General features: G+C 43.9%; 1 protein-coding gene and 1 long non-coding RNA gene across 9 annotated transcripts in view; one reads left to right on the forward strand and one right to left on the reverse strand.

Moving 5' to 3' along the window:
• Positions 1-24,176, reverse strand: part of TANC2 (tetratricopeptide repeat, ankyrin repeat and coiled-coil containing 2) — a 1,023,243-nt gene that overhangs the window by 751,165 nt on the left and 247,902 nt on the right. Inside the window, exon 1 of one of the 6 annotated variants that reach the window (XM_063960010.1) lies at positions 11,889-11,963. The exons of the other annotated variants lie outside the window; for them this stretch is intronic. The gene's annotated coding sequence lies outside the window, so the exon portion shown is untranslated. Of the gene's footprint in view, positions 1-11,888; positions 11,964-24,176 lie in introns of those variants that run through there. 6 annotated transcript variants of the gene reach the window in all.
• The window catches only part of LOC135055673 (uncharacterized), a 261,242-nt gene that overhangs the window by 64,845 nt on the left and 172,221 nt on the right, over positions 1-24,176 (forward strand). Inside the window, exons 3-4 of one of the 3 annotated variants that reach the window (XR_010243789.1) lie at positions 11,914-12,030; positions 15,436-15,875. The exons of 1 other annotated variant lie outside the window; for it this stretch is intronic. This is a non-coding gene — a long non-coding RNA (uncharacterized LOC135055673). Of the gene's footprint in view, positions 1-11,913; positions 12,031-15,435; positions 15,876-24,176 lie in introns of those variants that run through there. One more of the 3 variants, XR_010243788.1, reaches the window with a different exon arrangement.

Raw genomic sequence — 24,176 nt, forward strand, 5'->3', positions numbered from 1 at the left:
TGGGGTCCTGAGGACTGAGTTTGAGAACCACTGAAATAAAGAAATGGAAACATCAATTTGAAGGAGGAACACCTCAGAACCGAAGACAGACATAAAGGATGTATTAAAGTGGTGATTTTACATTTTATGAATTGTGACTTCTGCACCATATTCAGTGTCCTCACCTGCTCATTTGATTTACTAATTTTCTTTGGAGTTGGTGATGTTCTAAGGTAAATAGATAGAGTAGGCTGCTTTGTTTTGCACTTCTCCTGGTTGCTAATCATCATTTTTTTGTAAAAAAAACTGCATATCATAAAGGGGTCTATTTATCATTGATTGCAGTGGGGGCCATGGAAAGTAATAATCCTTATCACCATATATAATTAGATGTTTGGAATTATTTTTGGGGACTATTTACCAATGTACTTATGCAGGGACACCTGCTTGAATATACAGCTGTTGTGGCAAATGCAAAACATAGGGCTTTCACCGCTGACCGTGGTGGAAACGTTTATTATGCTGGAATCTGTTTCTCCAATGTTCCTGGGCACGCACGACCTAAGCACACAAATGGGCCGGTCAAAGAAATCTAACCATTGCATTAGCTATTGTAGACAAACTTCAAAAAAATTATAATTGCAATAATCCCATGCATTGTATGGGGATGTCAGTAATCTGATTTGGTAATGTTGGACATATCTGCAGCATCTCCTCAGTTAAGCATATGATACATAGGAACAATAGATCTATCATGTGGAATCTGCTGTTTCTACATAATTTATAGGCCAGTACTGACGGGAGAGATGTGTGCCGAGCGATCTTAACACAGACCGCTCAGCACACATCTCTCCCCCCACTCAGCACAGCGTGATGTGCTGAGCGAGGTGGGGGGATGACGGTGGGGGGTGGCGAGGTGGGGGGATGACCGTTCACTTCACACAGCGCTGAAATGAGCAACCTGCTAGGCTCAATTTAGCACCGGCAATAGCGATGCGCGGGGCCGCACATCGCTGTCGCTGGGGGGCATACACGCGACCAATCCGTGCTTAAAATCTAAGCAATCTAGTCAGATTGCTTAGATTTTAAGCACGGATCTCTCTGTGTGTACCCCCCTTACGGGTCTGATAAGGCTGATAAACATCGACCTATGACAGGTACTCATTTTTCTAGTAATCTTATATAAAATACACTCAGTTTCAAGGAGAACAATCAATCTAGTTCTTCAAGTGTCAACATTTAATACAAATGTACAATGTATTACATTATTATTATCATCATCATCATCCTTAATTTATATGGCACCACACATTTTTATTCTAACATTTATACGTTCCCTCCACAAACAGACAAGTCGGAAGCAAAATTGTTTCTATAAATGAAATAATATGGTTCAAGGTTTTACCTCTGTTAACAAAATGGATTTCAAGAAGATGCAAGATAATGGGGGCTACTGTATGTACGAAGGCTTGGAGAGAGATAAGATGGACGGAGATTAAGTACCAACCAACCAGCCCCTGTCATTTTTTCAAACCCAACCTGTAACCCTGCAGTTAGGAGCGGTTTGGCTGGGACTTTCTCTCTCTCCAAGGCTTAGTACATAGACCCCAGTGTTATTAACGGTTAGTTTCCACACAACACACAGATTCCCACAGCTCTTATTTTAAGAATCTTTAAACTCCAGTTACATCTGGCCTCGGATAATAATATCTCTTTATCCTATTTTAAAAAGTAGGTTTCCAATCTGGAATCCTCCCCGGCTCTACTAATCTCGTCAGCTTCATTCGCTGTCTGGAGCCAAACATTTCTTTTACAGTAGATTGTTATCCTACCCTTCTGTCTGATCTACCCGGTCACTGTGTTCATAACAAAAGCTTGAACCAGTCAGACCAGGTGCTAGGACACGCATTACAAAGCCTAAATGTTTACAGCGCACATCACTAATAAGATTCCTATCCACCAGAGTTGAAATATAGATTCTGAAAGTCTATAGTTCAAAAGAATCGACTCATTACTAAATATTGTGGCCACCTTATTTATTAGCAATACCTATAGAAAAGACTATTTACCAAGTTTTCATGATACTGGGTAATTAGGTGGCACAGTTTTACTGATCTCAACGGAATATGGGCAGCGCAGATGATGTAATGGGCAGGATTACGCTCTCCCAGCACTGAGGTCATGTGCTAGAATTCCACCATGGCCCCAGCAGTGTAGAGTTTGTATGTCTCCCCATGCTTGCATGGGTTTTCTCCTGGTACTCCACTGTGCTGAATTATATTGATAGGTTAATTGGCTTTCAACAAAAGGTAACCCTAATGTATGTGTACATGAGGTGGAGAATACAGATTGTAAGATCCATTGGGGCAGGAACTGATGTGAATATTCTCTGTAAAGGTGGGTACACACTATTAGATATATCTGCAGATCAATTGATCTGCAGATATATCTATGTACGGATCGGGTAGTGTGCTGTGCATACACACTGCCCGATCCGTCGGGGGACTGACGTCATGAACTGGGCGGGCTTGTACACACGCCCGCCCAGTTCAGCTGTCAATCACCGCCGGCCGCCGCAGCATGTGTACGGGCGGTCGGCCGTCCGCCCCGTACACACACAGCGATGCGCCAATATATCGTTAGATATATTGGCTGTCGGCTGTGCTGCGCGGCCGACGCGATACGTCTGTGAACGACTGAGTTCACAGACGTATCGCCCGTACACACTGGCCGACGGTCCCGCGATGTATCGGCCGTTCAAGAGAACGGCCGATACATCGACCAGTGTGTACGGGCCTTAAAGTGCTGCAAAATATGTATGCGTTATGTAAATAACTGGTAACAAATTAAAAAACAAACAAACAAACAAACAGTTTACTCGATCTCGGACATCCAAGTGCAGAGTTAATAATGTAGAATATAAATAAAAATTTAAAGATAAACAGTTCTAAAATTCAATTTCGTTCGGACTAGAAACTTTGCTGTATAATAATAGTAGTAATAATAATAATAATAATAAAATTATTATATATCTTTAAATCATCTGCAATGCCATCCCGAGCTGCAGACAAATACATTCATCAAGAAATTAAAGTAAATTCTGCTACTAAAGTAGGAACATTTTCTATTCAAATATTCCCTCTCCAAGAAAGTCTGAAAGTGCTCTACAAAATCAGTTGCGTTCCATATCCATACGCAACAGTCTGTATCTAATACGGGAAACATCCAGCCGCAGAAGATCTTACGGCTTAATTGAGTAAATATTATACAGGTTATTTTTATCAGACATTATTTTGGGGCATTTTCAAACAGCAGACAAGAGACACTCAATTCACACCAGGAAACAGGAATCCACTGTTACAGTAGATGAATTTGATATAAAATCATAAACAAAATCTGGCCAATGTTATTAATCACTGAGCTACAGGTGCCAAAACCACAACTGCTCAATGTTAATCTTAGTAGGCTGTCCAAAGTCTTTTTTTTTTTTTAGAATGCCCGCAATCTGCTAGTGTGTACGGTCACTTGCCAACCACACAAACTAATGGGTCTATTTACTAAATCAATGGAGATAAAGTGGACAGAGACCAGCCAATCAGCTCCTACAGTAACTGTCATTTTTCAAACCCAGCCTGTGACATGGCAGTTAGGAGCGGATTGGCTGATATTTTATCTCCATCCAGGCTTAGTAAATAGACCCCTAAGTTCCACATAATTTTGTGATCAGTGACCAGTTAAGAGGGAGTATCACAAATAGACTCAGGAAGGCCTAATATTGAAACGCTAGAGTGTTGTGAAGTCTACAATATATGTTGTAGTCCCATAAGATTTTGTGATTGCAGTTCAAGAACGCAAGGGTTAACAGGCGGCAGAAGTAAACTGACAGGTGTTTGTCTGAGGCAGTGAAGATTAGCAGCACAGGCCCTGGGGCTGCTACTATAACTCATAAACAGGTGTTCATTATCTTTCCCTGTATTTACAATTCACATGAACTTCTAACCGCCAGCTCTACACATATGTTTACAACACAAAAACAACATAATCCAGAGCTCTGCTCATGGCAATAATAATGAAAAAAATACCTGTAATGCAATAATAAATAACCAGTCTAAACGCAAGGAAGTCTTCATCTATAACAGAGGAATGGAGAAGTTATTTATGAATAACAGAGAACAGTTACTGTAACCTCCAAAGCTAAGTGAAAGCAAAATGTATGTGTTTTTCCTTTTTTATTTACAACATGGCTAATGGTTTTATTAGAGAAATGTTTTCATCAATCCACACAAAGCAATCTGCAATGTCCTAAAATAAAAACAATATGGGGCCTATGTATTAATACCAGAAGTACGGGAATTATTAACAGTCTGTATCGCAGCTGAGTTTTTCATTTTTATATAAAAGTTTTCTCACTAGGGCCCTCATTCAGAGTTGACTGCACCAAGCAACTTTTTGCTGCTGGTGCGATCAACTAATCTCCGCCTATGGGGGAGTGTATTGTAGCATAGCAGGGCTGCGAACGCTTGTCCAGCCCTGCTATGCTAAAAAAGTTTCACATAAAACAAGACCAGCCCTAGACCTACTCACCCTGTGCGACGGGTCCAGTGATGCCGATCACGGCTTTGACGTCAGACATCTGCCCTCTGTTTGCCTGGACACGCCTGCGTTTTTCTTACCACTCCCCGAAAACGGCTTCAACCGGTCAGTTGACCCCCTGGAACGCCCTCCTGCTGTCAATCTACTTGCGGTCGCCGCTGCGACTGCTTTCTTCGCCATCAGCGTAGTTGCCTGGCGACGGATGTTGACGGGCAACGATGCGTGTGCGCACGCCGCGCATGCGCATTCCAGACCCGATCACACCGCTGCGAAGAAGTGCAGCGTGCGATCGGGTCGGAATGAGGGCCTAAATATACCAGATGTAATTCTCAAGGACAGCGGTTACAGTAACAGCCGTGCCTGTGAGTTACATCCTAGGGTATTGGAGGGGATCTGGTATGAAATACCGGAAGACAGGATGTCTGATATCAGTATGGCGACAGCGGCATCCCATCTGCCAGAATCCCAGCAGCGAGGCCACGTGTCCCCTTGCGGGCTGCTGAGGTCGCCACACTTCCGGCCTGGACAGGTTCTATTCCCACTCGGTTGATGGCATGGGCCCACCAACTGAGTGGGAATTCCAGGCGAGTTTCGGGATTCCGCCCGTCGGTATAATGTCGGCTGTCGGGATTCCGGCATCAGTATCCTTGACGCCGGGATCCTGTCAGTCGGCATTTAAACTGCATCTCATTGGAGGAGTCTCACTTTTTTCAAAAGACTCCTGAGAATCTGCCACTGCATAGTCTCTGGTTCCGGATGAAGGCTGCGGAAGCACGCTCATGCGAGAATGCCGACCATATGCATAAATCTGTTTACGACATCTAATGGCGTAGATAGAAGGCTCTTTTATAAAGCGCTACGCAACACATTCACTAAATGGGTGGCCACCTTTGTTTCTCCCGGACCTGAGACTTTTCTACAGTAGCTGGAGCAAGCATCTGGTAATTACTGCAGTCCCCATACACTTGCTGGTCTGATACCACAATTTGGGGCATGTACCTGTAGTTTCACTAGACCATCCAGGACTTTCATATACTCCCTATTGGAGCCTATTAGTTGAACAATCAAAAAATAGCCATCCTATATTGCTTTTTTTTTTCTTCTTTTATCAGCGTGGTAAACGATTTATAAGGGTTTAATTCTATACTTTATGGTGCTATGATTTATTGATTTTGAGGTTTTATTATTGATATAAAATTAGTAGTATTTATGCTATAAGCGTGTCCTGACATCTACTGCCCTGCCAGTGTAAAATATATTTATTCCTCTTATAAATCCACATTGTTTTCTTTGCATTTTCTCAAAATATACAGTTAGTGACATCTTCAGAGGTCGTGTCATTAACTGAATGGTGCCAATCTGTGGATAATTAGTGCATTACTGGCTTTAAAATATAAATGCACCTGCCTGCGGTACATAAATATAGGCAATCATTTTAAGATTTAAATGTAGGCAAGAGCTTTACGATTTAATATATTATATATAGTACAGTATGTTTACCCAAAGTGACTGGCTACTTTTCTTTATAACCTATCACTTGGGTGAACAGTATGCGGTTAGAATAGACAGTCGGGATCCCGGCGGTCACAATACAGATGCGGGGATCAAGGCGGGGGCACCATACAGTCGCCGGTATACCGGCGAGGTAGGTGGTTCCCCCTCTATGGGTGTCCACGACACCAATAGACGGAGAATAGAACCTGTGACGAGTGCAGCGAGCCCGCAAAAGGCATAGTTGTGCTCACCCCCCTGCCAGCATTCCACCGCCTGGGATGCCGATTTCGGCACGATGACATTCGACATCCCGAGCGGCGCTAAATCATACCGAACCCGGGTGAACAATTAGAAAAACATGAGACATCCTGCACTTAGGACCTCATTCAGTAAGGATTGCAAAATTTTGCAATCCAGCCGATTATAAAACGACTGTGCATGAGCAGCGTTCGCACTGCGCACGCGCAAATAAAAAAATAGTGACGGAAATTGCATATACATCGTGATCGCAATACAGCCGCTGTTTGACTGACAGAAAGCCTGCGTTTCTGGGTGGAAACCTAACGTTCTGGGTGTGTCTAAAAAAACGCAGGCGTGCCCAAGCGTTTTTAAGGAGGGCCTCTGACGTCCGCGATAACCACTTCCAGCCTCTTGTGTCGCAAGAACTGTGGATGACTTTGCCTGGTGCAGATAGGATAAATCTTTGATGTTCTGGGAAATGCGTATGGTTTTGTGATCAGCCCGCATATCGCGATGCATTAGCAATTCCTGCAGTGGGCGTTTTTTCTCTATTTCTGGACGGCAACTATTTTAGCGCAGCAATTGCTTTTTTAGCAGAAATTGCAATCCTTACTGAATATAGTGCACTTAGGGGTCTATTTACTAAGCCTTGGATGGAGATAATGTGTGTGGAGATAAAGTACCAGCCAACCAGCTCCTAACTGTCATTTTTTCAAACACAGCCTGTGACATGGCAGTTAGGAGCTGATTAGCTGATACTTTATCTCCGTCCAAGGCTTAGGAAATAGACCCCTTAGAGCACTATGGGACTGACTCTGATGTGGTTGGTATTGCACAGCCACGGGAAAATCGCCATGCAATACCGAACTACAAATATTTTATACAGCTGGGCATACACTATACAATTATCTGTCAGATCTGGCTGGTTGGAATGAAAATCTGATCATGGATGAGGGGAAATTACAATTGACCATTTGCTCTCAAATACTGGAAAATGGACAAAAACTAATTCATACAAATTGGTTAAAGCCATGATTTAAACAATTTGTCTGAACGACAGGTTTTGTCCATTTTTCAGTGTTTGAGAGCGAATGGTCGATTGTCATTTGCTCTCATCCATTACCAGATTTTCATTTTCATCCAACCAGCAAGATGCTGCAGGAGGAGTCTGTAGGAAGTAGACGTCTCTTGTCAGCACCTGCGATTCGAATGCTGTGTCTGAAGATGCAGAATCAGTTAATCACGACCATTGGTTGCGATGGTCGCAGCCCTCAGTCAGTCAGTCTGCGTAAGCTGAAGCTTACTCCGTTTAGCCATAGGAACACCCAAGCCAGATCTAGGAAGTCAGGCTCGGCATGCATACAAAACGGGGCAAAATGGTCAATCATGCTATGGCTAAAAGGGGGACTGGAAGTGATCACACAGGGCCAATTCTGCACACGCGCAAACAACCCCGAACCAGCTACATCTATGCAGGGATCTCCTAGCAAACAACCCTCCCCGCACAGCATACAGTACATCCCCTCCTTATGTGAGGTTTGAGGGCTCTTCTGTAGTCTGTACTACGGGGGAACGAGAGGCAGGGGACAGATACTAAGCACTTACCTTTCCCTGTCGTCGGCTTCTCTGAGGTGATCACTGGTAGCGGACTCGTACCAGCGTGGTCAGTGTCTCTTTGATGCTGGGAGGAGTGGAATATGGTTGTCACTCCCTCCCAGCATGCCAGGCATGGTGCAGTTGATTGGGTATAGTGGGAGAGGCAAGCCCTGTGAGGACTGGCCGGGCCCTGTAGCAGCCGCACCCGCGATATCTACACCTATGGGTTCGAGTACAAATTTGGATCAGTCCCCAGGTTTGTTGTTTTCCGTTTAATATCTATTAAGATGTCCCCATCACTGAAGAAAACATATACATCTAAAAAAAAAGCGCCCAGTTTTGACAAAAACCTTGTGGTGGTTTATCACTGAAAGCATAAGAAGATATTTTCCTGTTTAAGTAGAGGCTGCATTTTTTAAATATTTTATTGCTACACAATCCATTTTTTTCAAAAACATTTATAAAGACACTACAAAATTCTGCTCTCCATACCACTTTGCTCCTTTGCTAAAGTATATAGACCAGTGGCTCTCAAACTGTGCGCCGTGGCACACTGGGGTGCCTCAGGGCACTTGCAGGGGTGCCTTGTGTTGGTGGTCCAGGGCCAATTCAAATTATGGACAATTAATAGCAAAAACCAGTTCTGGTCAGTGGCAAATGCAGAATTTCTAGAGGGGGGTTTCTAAATACAGTCCACAATCTCCCACTCTGTGGAACATTGGAGCAAGTGCATGAGTCTGGGGAAGCAGTACAGGAACCTAGTAATGACCCTGGACCTATAACATTGGTATTTTTATACACTGGGCAATGTATGGAATACACAGTATTAATATTTAACACAATAGATGGTCTAGGGCATAGGTTCTTAAACGCTATAAATATCTACACAATTATAGTAGAACCAGTACTACATTTTCTAAACACACATTCTCCCACCTCATGGTAAGGCTCCTGTCTCTTCTTCCTGGTACTGTAGCTACTCTCTGGTCCAGTGTACTGCATGAAAACTCAGATCCACACACAGCAAACTTGGTAGAAGAAGCTGCTACCACTAAGCATGTGCAGCAGCTCTGCTAGGTCCATTAAAGTGCATTATGTGGTGGCCTCTGTAGTAATCGTATTATATACCATTGCTATTGTTGTCATAATCTGAGCCACATTCCAAGAGGAAAGGAGTTTCTGAGCAACCGGAACCCCCCCCCCCCCCCCCCCCCCTCCTGCATTTGCCTATGCTGGTGGCCGTCAGTCATAAAGTATGTGGACAAACAGAAGCAAATTTTGTCCCTCACCACACAACAGAATTTAAGGATGGCATATAAACATAATTTACTTAATTTAATAATTTACTTAATTTAATGCTGTGAAAAAAATTCTAATACTCTAGGGCGCCATGATTCAAAAAAGTTTGGGAACCACTGATACAGAAGATAGTAGTAGTTCTGTGTCTTTACAAAGCTCTTACAGCATGGTCAGAGACACACACACAGACGGACAGACCACGGCCACACATAGAATTTGCTCTCAAATCCACCAAAGGCAGTCTAAATGATAGCGTACTGTATATAGGCAGCTGAATCCAGTTTAACACCTGGAGCTAGTCAATTATTTAGCCTTTCCCCGCACAGTAAAAACTTTAGTAATCTGCGGAAACCCACTAATTCTGCATAAAATGTGGAACCAATGGGTTTCACCATGCGTTAAATGCAGAGGGATACATTTAATGCAGATTTTTCTTTGCAACTCCTGAAACTGCAAGGAAAAACCTGCCTCTGGGGATTAGCGCATAGTGCTCCTTCAGCTAACTGAATCGGGCAGTGCCAACAATTATGCCCCTTAATTGGAATGAGCCGCAATATTACATATTACAACTTTATCCTGCTTTAAAAAAATCAAGACGAAAAACATCATTTGACAATAATTAAAAGTTGTGAGCTTAATATTACCATTACTCAAAACGCTCATAATATTTCAGCAAATGTAAGCCCCAGTGGCGTGTGGTGAGGCAGAATGTGTGTCATAAGTATCTTCTTTGCAATATTGTAATCATTAATGATAGGGGAGGCAGTGGCTCCCCTGACTGCACGTCACTGGTAAGCCCATCATCACAAAATATGTAAAAATCTAAATCACTGGCCTCAAAGTACAGGCTCTACGATTCCCATATCTCCCTTCTATGCAAATCACCCAGCTCAAATCCCTTAATGTGTCTAGTATCATATCGCCTCTCCTTTCTAGCAAATGCAGGAGAAATCCTGACAGATCTGCTATACCTCTCAACACTACAACAGCACGAATCGCTCAACCGGTTTTAAAAACCTACAAATGATATATTCATTATATATACACACTGTACACGTGTATTGTATATACGTATGTATATGTGTATATATATATATATATATATATATATATATATATACACACACACATATATACATACATACATACACTAAAATATATATATTTAATTTGTTTAGAGTCATCGGAGTCAGAGCTGCCTTCAGCTTCAGTTCAACAGAATGGCCTGGCAGCACAGACTCCAAGGTGGCTCAGGCACACCGCGGCCGTGACCTATGAAGATGCAGCAGCGTGTTCTGCAGCAGTCCTGGCCTGACAAGTGCACACACAGGGATTACACAGGAGTCAGGTGCTGCCTGAGATGACAGGAAGAGCCGGCATTGTGCAACACACACAGGCGGCCGCCGCACCATGTGACCGGCTTCCTGCATTCCAGCCTGGCCAGGGATCCACGCGGCTTCCAGTCAGCCCGGTCACCTTGGCAACGGCCGGGCTCTGTCACCGCCTGACGTCACACTAGTCACACTGTGTAGCCGGGGGTGACAGGGTTACTGTGTCACCCACAACCCGGGAGTCCCCTGCAACCCTGCACTCCTGTGCCATGTCCCCTATATACAGTATATCAGTAATAAAGGGGCATCAGTCATCCATGGTCCATAGGCTGCAATGAGTGACAGGTGCATTTGCAGACACTGCTGGCCTATGAGAGTCCAGGTTTTTTAATATTAACCAATATTGCTTACATGTCTGTGGTTGCTGTAAGGTCAGATACACACATGGATTTGCATGTAATGTCAATATAATGCTGCAGACAAGGAAAAAAGTACGTGAGAGGAATTTTGTCAGCCCTGCCACAGAGCTTACAATATAAATAGTATGTTGGAAAAGACAGACATATTCATAGCTGATGCAAGTCCGTTTTATGGACGGATCTTGCGTGTTCCAAATCTGTGAGTATGCAACGCCAGGAGATTATGCAAAACTCTGCACTTGCAGCGGAAGGGGTGCAAATCGACAGGAACAATGGCGTGTTGACGCAATTGCGGGTTATGCAGAGTTATACGTAGGCGTAAATATGCCTTGCAGCAAAGATCAGGCTGGTGCACCTGGGAACTGATAATGGTGGCAGTTAAGAAAATAAATATATGGGCTCTCCTAGGCGTATCCGGCATGCTGCAGCCGTGACGTATGGAGACGCAGCAGCGTGATATCATAGTATGTAGCCACCCTGCAAGCCCCCCAGCTCGCCTGCATGTCCATCTCCCAGCCAGTCAGCATGCCCCCACACACTGCTCAATGCTCTGCAGCGCGAGTGTGACTGTACAACCCCAGCTGATGAGGGACAGGGACAACAAGGAGCTCCCGCTACAGATGAGAGATAGGGACCAATGTGTGTTATTTTTTTCTATAGGGAGCAATGTGATTGTTTTTTTCTGTGGGGGCCAGTCAATATAATTGTTTTTTTCTGTGGGGGACAATGTGTGTGTTTTTTTTCTTGTGGGGGACAATGGTGTGCCTTGGCAATTTGAAAAACTTTTCAGTGTGCAGCGAGTTGAAAAAGGTTGAAAATCACTGCATTACACAGTAAATGTTCATGGCCCTGACAATAACGGAGATCTACTCCTTAGTCACCGGCCAGCTTCAAAGTCTCGGTCGTACAGATAAATGGCCCAGACAATCTTTTATACCTTAGACTCTTCCTCCCTCTCCCAGACTGACAGGCAAACGACACTCCCACCTTGCCTTCTTAAAGAAGTTCCATCACAGCTGCTCTGATTTGATCAGTCACATGCCTCCAGTTGTGCCAGGCTGCAGAGAAGAAACAAGCAGGTAAGACACACATTTTCCACCAAATGCATGACTTTCCTGGGCTTAATAGCTTAACACCCCTAGTTCATATGCAGCACACTGTTCCTATTGAGAGAGAGAGAGAGAGGCACTCACTGTGAAGGAAGGACATTTTTAATTGAAGTATAAGCAATAGTCTTTTTAATTACTTACAGACCATACAAAAGTGCAAATGTGCATAGTTTGTCGACGTGACATTTCGGTCCACAAAAGGACCATCATCAGGACCAGCAACAATGTATCCTATCACCAGAGCAGGAGGAGAGCAGACTCAAGCACCATCACCAACACGCACCATCACCAACATTGATTATTTTTATTATCTCTGTCAGCATGGATTCAGCGCATTAGCGCTGACTTTAGGGATACTACCTTGATATATTAGAAATTGTGTCTAACTGATGGTTTGGTGGTATGTTGAATTTTTAGTTCCCATGATGCAATTGTTCTGTGATAGGGAATTCTGGGTAATGCATTATGGTGTATACATACATACATACATACATATATATATATATATATATATATATATATACACACACACACACACACACACACACACACACACACACACACACACACACACACACACACACACTGCTCAAAAAAATAAAGGGAACACTAAAATAACACATCCTAGATCTGAATGAATGAAATATTCTTATTAAATACTTTGTTCTTTACATAGTTGAATGTGCTGACAACAAAATCACACAAAAATTATCAATGGAAATCAAATTTATTAACCCCTGGAGGTCTGGATTTGGAGTCACCCTCAAAATTAAAGTGGAAAAACACACTACAGGCTGATCCAACTTTGATGTAATGTCCTTAAAACAAGTCAAAATGAGGCTCAGTAGTGTGTGTGGCTTCCACGTGCCTGTATGACCTCCCTACAACGCCTGGGCATGCTCCTGATGAGGGGGCAGATGGTCTCCTGAGGGATCTCCTCCCAGACCTGGACTAAAGCATCCGCCAACTCCTGGACAGTCTGTGGTGCAACGTGGCATTGGTGGATGGAGCGAGACATGATGTCACAGATGTGCTCAATTGGATTCAGGTCTGGGGAACGGGCGGGCCAGTCCATAGCATCAATGCCTTCGTCTTGCAGGAACTGCTGACACACTCCAGCCACATGAGGTCTAGCATTGTCTTACATTAGGAGGAACCCAGGGCCAACCGCACCAGCATATGGTCTCACAAGGGGTCTGAGGATCTCATCTCGGTACCTAATGGCAGTCAGGCTACCTCTGGCGAGCACATGGAGGGCTGTGCGGCCCCCCCAAAGAAATGCCACCCCACACCATTACTGACCCACTGCCAAACCGGTCATGCTGGAGGATGTTGCAGGCAGCAGAACGTTCTCCTTGGCGTCTCCAGACTCTGTCACATCTGTCACATATGCTCAGTGAGAACCTGCTTTCATCTGTTAAGAGCACAGGGCGCCAGTGGCGAATTTGCCAATCTTGGTGTTCTCTGGCAAATGCCAAACGTCCTGCACGGTGTTGGGCTGTAAGCACAACCCCCACCTGTGGACGTCGGGCCCTCATACCACCCTCATGGAGTCTGTTTCTGATCGTTTGAGTAGACACATGCACATTTGTGGCTTGCTGGAGGTCATTTTGCATGGCTCTGGCAGTGCTCCTCCTGTTCCTCCTTGCACAAAGGCGGAGGTAGCGGTCCTGCTGCTGGGTTGTTGCCCTCCTACGGCCTCCTCCACGTCTCCTGATGTACTGGCCTGTCTCCTGGTAGCGCCTCCATGCTCTGGACACTACGCTGACAGATGCAGCAAACCTTCTTGCCACAGCTCGCATTGATGTGCCATCCTGGATGAGCTGCACTACCTGAGCCACTTGTGTGGGTTGTAGGGAGGTCATACAGGCACGTGGAGGCCACACACACTACTGAGCCTCATTTTGACTTGTTTTAAGGACATTACATCAAAGTTGGTTCAGCCTGTAGTGTGTTTTTCCACTTTAATTTTGAGGGTGACTCCAAATCCAGACCTCCATGGGTTAATAAATTTGATTTCCTTTGATAATTTTTGTGTGATTTTGTTGTCAGCACATTCAACTATGTAAAGAACAAAGTATTTAATAAGAATATTTAATTCATTCAGATCTAGGATGTGTTATTTTAGTGTTCCCCATTATTTTTTTGAGCAGTATATATATATATATACACACACACACACACACTATATATATATATATATATATATATATATATATACACACATATATATATATATATATATATATATATATATACACATATATATATATATACACACACACACACACACATATATATACACACACACACACACACATATATACACACACATATATACACACGTGGTGATGAAGCAGTCTGCTCTCCTGCTGCTATGGTGATAGGATACATTGTTGCTGGTCCCGATGGTCTTTTGTGGACTGAAACGTCACGTTGACAAACTATGCACATTTGTACTTTTGTATGGTCTACTTCAATCAAAATGTCGTTCCTTGACAGTGAGTGCCTATTCAAAACTGTTCTCATTATGGTATTGATTGATCTTTTTGAATCCTAATGGAGCACCACACAGCTGCCGGTTAATTTATATGAGTGCGGATACTTAAAATAAATAAATAAATAAATATATATATATATATATATATATATATATAGCACAGATTGGTGGGCGGCACTCCAAGGATTTGTAAAGAAAAGCAGCTACACAAGCTAAATAACTTCTAACTGCTAAGTTATTTAGCTTGTGTAGCTGCTTTTCTTTACAAATCCTTGGAGTGCCGCCCACCAATCTGTGCTGTCTTCTGGGCCTTGTAGTGCCACGGGAGGGCACCCAGGTATCTATATACATTTTAGTTGGAGTGCCGGTCATACGCATATATATATATATATATATATATATATATATATATATATTACTCCAACTCCGGCACTCCGCTGACATAAATCACATGCTGCACCCGGTGCCTTCCACATGTAAGCCTGCACAGCTCCACGTAATATATCCCTCCAATGGCGGCACTCAAAGGTTCAAGTAAAAATGACACAAGTCGGCTGTTTTAAGGCAACGTTTCAGCGCCGTTCAGCACTTTTATCAAGCCAATTGGCTTGATAAAAGCGCTGAACGGCGCTGAAACGTTGCCTTAAAACAGCCGACTTGTGTCATTTTTACTTGAACCTTTGAGTGCCGCCATTGGAGGGATATATATATATATATATATATATATTAATAATAAATAAATATTATTTTATTTATTTTTTAAAGTATCCTCTTTCAGCAAGATAATGTGCCCTGCCACACTGCAAACTTTCTTCAGGAATGGTCACCGGAACATGACAAAGTTCAAGTTTTTGAATTGCCTCTAAATTCCCCAGATCTCAATCTAATCAAGCACCTGTGCGGTGTGCTGGAAAAACAAGTACAAACCATGGAGGCCCCACCACGCAACTTACAGGACTTAAAGGATCTGCTGCTAACATCTTAGTGCCCCATACCACAGAACATCTTCAGAGATCTTGTGGAGCGAGTCTGTGTCTTAATGGGTCAGAGCTGCTGTGGCAGCACAAGGGGGGCCTACACAATATTATGCTTACAAAGATACAGGAGACCTGGTATTGATGGTTTTATCCTAGAAACACTTGCAATACGTAAGTCCATTATAAACATTGCTTCGAAGGGAAACTAACATCACATGCTGGCATTTCATCTGAAATAGTACGAAGTACATTTGAGGCAAAGTTTCTATTTCAGTTTCTGGCTGCAAACCTTATAATTGCAGCCATATGTGGTTCTAATAAAAGGCCATCAGAAAAAGTATTCCATCTACCTACAGTACTTTCATATTGCTTCAAAGAAAAAGGCCACCACAGTCATACACCATCTGAAATATTCTCTGTGTTTGATGAGGTGTCTGAGAATTGATGAAGTCTAATTAATATATTTCCATATTTCAGATCTAAGGAGGAATAATCAGTAGAGCAGGCCCTGTGCCTATAGTTAGTTAAAGATCCATCCGGTGAAATAAGAAAAATGACAGGCAGATTGGATTAGCAAGGTTACGTCTATCACACTGAGACAAGATCAAGGCATGGCCGTGCAGCATTTGCAAAAACCCAAATAATTCCAAATTATTAAGCCTATTATCTTTCACTACGTCTCATTAAGCCTAATATTTCACCGGGGTGAGATTTCTGTAAATTTATCTGAACAAATACAAGTAATTTCCCTCAGCATGCAGCTCAGCTGACGCGTTGTATAACTGTACTAAACATATAAGCATATTACAGGTTGAGTATCCCATATCCAAATATTCCGAAATACGGACATTTTTGAGTGACAGTGAGATAGTGAAATCTTTGTTTTCTGATGGCTCAATGTCCACAAACTTTGTTTAACACACAAAGTTATTAAAAATATTGTATTAAATGACCTTCAGGCTGTGTGTATAAGGTGTATATGAAATATAAATGCATTCTGTGCTTAGACTTGGGTCCCATCGCCATGATATCTCATTATGGTATGCAATTATTCCAAAATACGGAAAAATCCGATATCCAAAATACTTCTGGTCCCAAGGATTTTGGATAAGGGATACTCAACCTGTACCATATTCTTTCATGCTACAAGTCAGTGGTTCTCAATCTCAACCCTCAAGTTTTCCAAACACGTCATGTTTTAAGGATTTCTGTCTGTGAAAGCAGGTGGGATAATTACTGCCACAGCAAATCAGATTAAAGAAATCCACAAAAAAAAATGTCCTGTTGGTTGTACTTGCGGAATGGAGTTGAGAACCCCTGCTATAAATTAATGATTTGAGCTGCACTTTAAACAATGTAGATTGTTTAACTTTCATTAGAACAATGAAAAACTGAAAGCTCATTTCATACATATGAAGATTCCATGATCCACCAGACACTGCTCCTACAACGGGTGTGGTATAAAAGATAGATAGTGTCTAGTTAGACAGTCAATAGATAGACACAATATGTTAGACGGACATTAGGTCGACAGGGTCAAAAGGTCGACATGAAAAAGATACAGTATAAAAGGTAGACAGGGTCAAAATCTCACCATGAAAATGGTCGACATAAAAAAAAAGGTAGACACCATGTTTTTTGCATTTTTGTGGTTTGTGTGGATAGTTTTATCATCTGGGACCCCCAACTGTAGAAAGGCATACGCTCGCCACAAGGTTTTTAACCGACTCTATGCCGACATGGATAGAGAAGGTATGAGATAGTCCAAAAACATGTTAAATGTAAAAAACTAAATATTTGTCTATCTTTTTTGTGTCGACAATTTTCATGTCGACCTTTTGACCCGGTTGACATTTTGTACTGTCTACCTTTTTCATGTCGACCTAATGTCTGTCTAACACAGGCCTGGCCAACCTGTGGCTCTCCAGCTGTTGTAAAACTACACATCTCAGCATGCCCTGCCACAGTTCTTGCATTCCAATAATCGCAAAACTGTGACAGGGCATGCTGGGACATGTAGTTTCACAACAGCTGGAGAGCCACATGTTGGCCAGGCCTGGTCTAACATATGGTGTCTATCTATTGACTGTCTAACTAGACACTATCAACCGGATACCTCCTAAAACTGGGATGAAAGCAGAAAGAGTAGGAGGTACCAAAGAAAATCTGTAATCAAAAAATCATACACATCATGGACCCAAATACTACGGCTCTACTGCTTCAGAGAAGTGATCGTGGCGAGTAGCCAGTTACAAGAAGAGTCCTTTCCAGCGGTGCAAGTGGGCAGGTACGGGTGGGTACGGCGTACCCTTAAAAATTTAGCCGGGCCGCCACTCCCTCCCTCCGCTGCTGCATGAGGGGAGGAGAGCGCAACGTGCACCTCTCCTGCCCCTCAGTGTCTACCTTCAATTCGACGCCGGCCCGTGAGCCAATCAGAGCTCGCAGACCATCAGCCAAGGCTCCTGATTGGCTGCCGGACTGCGTGCTTTGATTGGCTCACGGATCGCCACCTAATTGAAGGTAGAGTGAGACCCGCACCGCCGCCGGAGACTGAGGAGCAGGAGAGGCGCACGCTGCGCTCTCCTCCCCTCACACACAGGATGAAGACAGCAGCAGCACGGTAAGCAAGGGAGGGGCATGTATATCTGGCACTGCGGGGACATGTGTATCTGGCACTGGGGGCATCTCTGTATCTGGCACTGCAGGCATATCTGGCACTGGGAGGGCATTTCTGTATCTGGCACTAGGGGGACATGTGTATCTGGCATGGGAGCATTTCTGTATCTGGCACTGGGGGCATCTCTGTAACTGGCACTGGGGGCATATCTGTAACTGGCACTGTGGGGGCATTTCTATATCTGGCACTGGGGGCATATCTGGCACTGAGGGGACATGTGTATCTAGCACTGGGGGCATTTCTGTATCTTGCACTGGGGGCATATCTGGCACTGCGGAGATGTGTATCTGGCACTGGGGGCATATATGTATCTGGCACGGTGGGGACATTTCTGTATCTGGCACTGGGGGGCAATGTATATCTGACACAGTGAGGGCATTTGTGTATCTGGCACTGTGGGGCAACGTGTATCTGGCACTATTGGGGTCATATGTGTATCATGCACCCATTTTCATTGGCAAAGCCCCATGTGGCATTTGGCCACACCCATTTTTTTTGCGCATGCGCACACAGTACCTATAAGACATTTCTTCTACTTGCAACTGGCTCTTTCTTTCCAGGTCAGAGAACGAGCATACTGCAGATTGCAATGATATGATTTTTGCAGACAGGACAACACTTAACACTAACAACACTTATGATACAGTTTTATTTATAGATTCTCTTTATGGACCTTGGTTTCACACATCTTGCATGTGTACCTCAGCTGATAGTGATGTAGAGCCCAGTGCACCTCAACACCACAGGGCAAGCCACCCCAGGCTAAGATGCAGTCCACCCACTACCAGCACATATACAGTACACAGGGGCATTTATAGAGAGGAGGCCCGTGTGCAGGCTCTACTCTAGCAGACAGCGCTTAGCTCTGAGCACTGGGGTCCCTAGCGCTGTCCCAGAGTCTATATAAGAATGTGGAGATCTTCGGGAAAATGGCGCGGTGGCCATTTTCCTAGTGATTTTTCTACTGCGCATGTGCGAAACAGTGATTTCTGCGCTGCGGGACTCCAGTGGGAAAGTATTTAAAATAATGGGTAGAGTGTGCGGTGTGGGCACCTCTGGACCCCAGGGGACTGTGTGCACCACACACACACTGCACGCATTATAAATACGGCGGTGACAGTACACCTTGAAGGTTTGTGAAACAAGGTCCATAAAGAAGAAGAGGATCTCAAGCTAGAACATCTTAACAGAAATAAAACTGTCCCAAGCTAAAATTAAATGTTACAAATTGAAAACCCTAGCTCTGAGAGGACTAAATTAAATGATTTTTGTAGCAATAAAGCTTTAAGTTATAGTATTATATTATACAAATAATGCCTTCCCTTTTGTTTTTTATTAAATGTTATTGGTATTGTTAGTATTATACACTGGAACACAACATTTCTGTGTTCCGATGAGGAAAAAAAATGTATTGACAATAGGGCGTACAGAATGTATACATGTGTGATGTTTTATGGTCTGGTTTTATTTTTAATCTTGTGTACTCATATCAAAGCCGGAAGTGTGTATAGGTTATATGTCTCCCGCAATAAAGATTGAAGGAGAAAATTCCAAAAGATGTGTGAATTTTTTGAATGAGGATTACATATAGCCATCTTTCCCTAGAACAGAGTCTTTATTTCCCCCTGTTTTGCTTTAACTTATGTACTCAAACCGCTGCGAACACCTTGTGGCACCATATAAAGGATGATGATAATATTAACTAGCCAATGTCTCTGGTTTCAACCGGGCAAAGGTGTGCTGGGTGGTATATTTTAACCCTTTTCACCCCATAAGTAGCCAATATCCTGTAGTATCCCTGCTTTGTGGGTGGCTGCACATAACCGACACAGGGGTATATTTACTAAGGTCCCGATTTTGACCGAGATGATGTTTTTTCTTCAAAGTGTCATCTCGGGAATTTACTAAACTCAAATCACGGCAGTGATGAGGGCATTCGTAATATTTTGGAAGTCCTAGGAAAAAATTACGAATCAATACACCATCGGTCAAATACGCCTGCAATTTGGTAGAAATCGGTCATTTACTAAAAAGTGCAAATCACAAACACTGCCGACAATAGCCAAACACTGCCGTGCTGAAATACAATTCGTGAAAAAGTGCTAAAAAAAAAACCAGACCTGCTTTTCCCCCCCGTGTTTGGATAGGCATGCACGGATCCATGAGATCCGTGCATGTTTTTCAGTGGGAAGGGGTGGGAAAGTGTTATTTAAAAAAAAAAAAAAATGCGTGGGGTCCCCCCTCCTAAGCAAAACCAGCCTCGGGCTCTTTGAGCCGGCCCTGGTTGAAAAAATATGGGGGGAAAAATGATAGGGGTTCCCCCATATTTAAACAACCAGCACCGGGCGCTGCGCCTGGTCCTGGTTCCAAAAATACAGGGGACAAAAAGCGTAGGGGTCCCCCGGATTTCTGAAACCAGCACCGGGCTCTACTAGCCAGATACATAATGCCACAGCCGGGGGACACTTTATCTAGGTCCCTGCGGCCCTGGCATTACATAACCAAGTAGTCACCCCTGGCCGGGGTACCCTGGAGGAGTGGGGACCCCTTCAATCAAGGGGTCCCCCCCCTCCAGCCACCCAAGGACCAGGGGTGAAGCCGGAGGCTGTCCCCCCATCCAAGGGCTGCGGATGGGAGGCTGATAGCCTTTTTGTCAAAAAATGAATATTGTTTTTAGTAGCAGTACTACAAGTCCCAGCAAGCCTCCCCCGCAAGCTAGTACTTGGAGAACTACAAGTACCAGCATGCGGAGGAAAACCGGGCCCGCTGGTACCTGTAGTACTACTACTAAAAAAATACCCCAATAAAAACATAAGACACACACCTTGAAAGTAAAACTTTAATACATACATCCACACCTCCATATACACATACTTACCTATGTACACACGAGGGTCGGTCCTCTTCTCCATGTAGAATCCATGGTGTACCTGTTGAAAAAATTATACTCACAAAATCCAGTGTAGATGGCTCCTCTTTTAATCCATTTGTAATCCAGGTACTTTGCAAAATAAAAAAACGGACACCCGACCTCGCACTGAAAGGGGCCCCATGTTTTCACATGAGACCCCTTTCCCCGAATGCCAGGAACCCTCTCTGACTTATGTCTAAGACGGTTCCATCAGCCAATCAGGGTGCGCCACGTTGTGGCACCCTCCTGATTGGCTGTGTGCTCCTGTAGTGTATGACAGGCAGCACACGGCAGTGTTACAATGTAGCGCCTATGCGCTCCATTGTAACCAATGGTGGGAACTTTGTGGTCAGCGGTTGACCGAAAGTAACCTCACCGCTGACCGCAAAGCCCTTGGATGGGGGGGGACCCCTTGTCACCCCTGGTCCTTGGGTGGCTGGAGGGGGGGGACCCCTTGATTGAAGGGGTCCCCACTCCTCCAGGGTACCCCGGCCAGCGGTGACTAGTTGGTTATGTAATGCCAGGGCCGCAGGGACCTAGATAAAAGTGTCCCCCGGCTGTGGCATTATGTATCTGGCTAGTGGAGCCCGGTGCTGGTTTCAGAAATCCGGGGGACCCCTACGCTTTTTGTCCCCCGTATTTTTGGAACCAGGACCAGGCGCAGAGCCCGGTGCTGGTTGTTTAAATATGGGGGAACCCCTATCATTTTTTTTCCCCATATTTTTTCAACCAGGGCCGGCTCAAAGAGCCCGAGGCTGGTTTTGCTTAGGAGGGGGGACCCCACGCAATTTTTATTTTTATTTTAACACTGATTTCATTTTTAAAAAAGGTGCACAATGAAGCCCAGCACGGATCTCTCAGATCCGTCCGAGATTCATTGTATTAAAGTCGGCAGTGTTTTACAAGTCACTCACGTAAAACACTGCAAAAAAAAACGAACGACATCGGTAAATCCGAAAATGCAGCATACGACAGCTTAGTAAATTAGTCGTAATAAATTCAAAAAGTTGCAACTTTACACTTTCGATGTCATTCGTGATTGAACTTTGACCTCAGACGGGAAAATACGAATTTTAGTAAATATACCCCACAGTTTCCAAACCACCCGGCAGGTGCACAGGGTGAGTTGCCCAACTGTCACTTTTCAAAGAGCTGAAATATGATGAATTGTAATTGGCTGGCAGACGTTTTGCCACATAACTCCGAAATGAAGCAACCAATCAAGTCATCAATATAACTCCACATCAACGGACCAAAGGGTAAATGCATTATAGTGGCGCAGATCGCCACCTCATTACCGAGGCAAAGCAGGAAGGGACATCGACAAGATTTATTAACATCTTGTCTGCCTAAGCAGGGGAGCGAGAACTCCCCCTTCTGGCGATCCCCGCTGAGCACAAAGCACATCAGCTTAGTGCTAATGCGCCGCGTCTCCCTGTCCGTCTCCACTGCGCATGCGTGGGATCTCGCTACTCACTCGAGATCCCCTGCACAGTCCAAAGGGGCCCGCCACAGCCATCTCTGTCCCTGCTGTGTTGTATGGGCATCACTACCTGCAGCTGTTGAAATAGACAGCTGCAGGTGTCTGAACGGTCAGCAGCGAATTGTCCTGGATATCGCCGAGCTATCTTTCAGATAGCAGTACCGATATGCCTTTGACTGAGCCGGCATCACCAATGTCTTACATGGGGAAGAAGTGGTATCTGTTCACATAATGTGCACGGATACCACTTCTCCCCCATACCGACAGTTAATACATTTACCCCCAAGAGATTTAATTTAGTATATGATTTGCCCTGCTCAGGCAACGGCATCATAGAAATGTCACTCAAAAAACGTCCTTACACTATTTATATAGATAATAATAATAATAATTATAATAATAATATGAATTTAGTAGGCTTCACATTTTATGGTTTATAAATAATTATTTATTTTAAGTGGTCAGTCAAAGAGAACAGTAAGAAAACCAGTTATGAGAAAGAAACCAGTCATGGTACATAGAGGAACGCAAGTAGTACATGTGTCAATATCAGAGCGAGATCCGGTCCAATGTGGGTCCAGAAAGCAGAGAAACACAGAGATAAAAACAACATGAGGCACAAGCATGTGGCCTAATTCTAGTGTAAATAAGAACTTAAGAAACCACAGTCGGAATGTACTCCGTCAGAAGGGGAATGATAGTAGGAAATGGGAAGGGGAGGGGAAAGGGGGGTGACCACAATGTAAAGCTGCTTAGGGAATCACAGACCAGTTGGTAAGGTAATTAGTAGTATTGGTGGAAAGTGCGTAAGATGCCCCCCACCCACTCATGGGTCATCGCAGATGGCTAGCGAACAGGGGTGGAAAGGGAAAGGGGCCTGCATTCTGCAGAAAGCCAGGGAGCTCAGACTTGACTGAAGATGTAGCCCCTGTCGTGAAAGTAAAAGTTTATTTCCTCTATAGCAGCCACGTGTTGTTTAAGGGCAGGCTGCATGCTTCTTTTTTTTTCCCTGTTGGGTTTCCTTTCCATAATTCTATATTATTTCCAAATCCATCACAGTTATGTAACTACTACACCTTAATATCACAATTACCAGTAGCACAACTGGTTTTCATGAGGATTGTCAGACACTCCTTTATTTATTTTATTTCTTAACAGCTTTTTATATAGCGCATACATAGTCTGCAGCGTATTACAAAGAATATATATATATATATATATATATATATATATATATAGTAAAAAAATGCTGCGGCACTCAAGGTCTTGTAAAGCAGTCAAATGTGTATTGGCATCACAAAATAAAACACCAACGTTTCGGGGTGTCTAACCCCGTTGTCAAGATGTGAGAGTGAAAATGGAGAAGAAACTACTTACCCTTGTAGAGACAGAACCCGCCAAACCGGAGAGGAAGCCGCCTACGGTCCCGTCGTGCGCGCTGCGTGTCACTGAGTGATGACGCGTATACGCGTCGTGGGGCGCATCTGTGTTGTCACGTTGCTAGGCAACGGACCAAGCACGGAAGTCCGGAGCAGTGCGGCTGTGTAACCCGAGAAACAGAGTATAAA

This window comes from Pseudophryne corroboree, chromosome 3 (genome assembly GCF_028390025.1).
Source record: "Pseudophryne corroboree isolate aPseCor3 chromosome 3, aPseCor3.hap2, whole genome shotgun sequence".
Lineage (NCBI taxonomy): Eukaryota > Metazoa > Chordata > Amphibia > Anura > Myobatrachidae > Pseudophryne > Pseudophryne corroboree.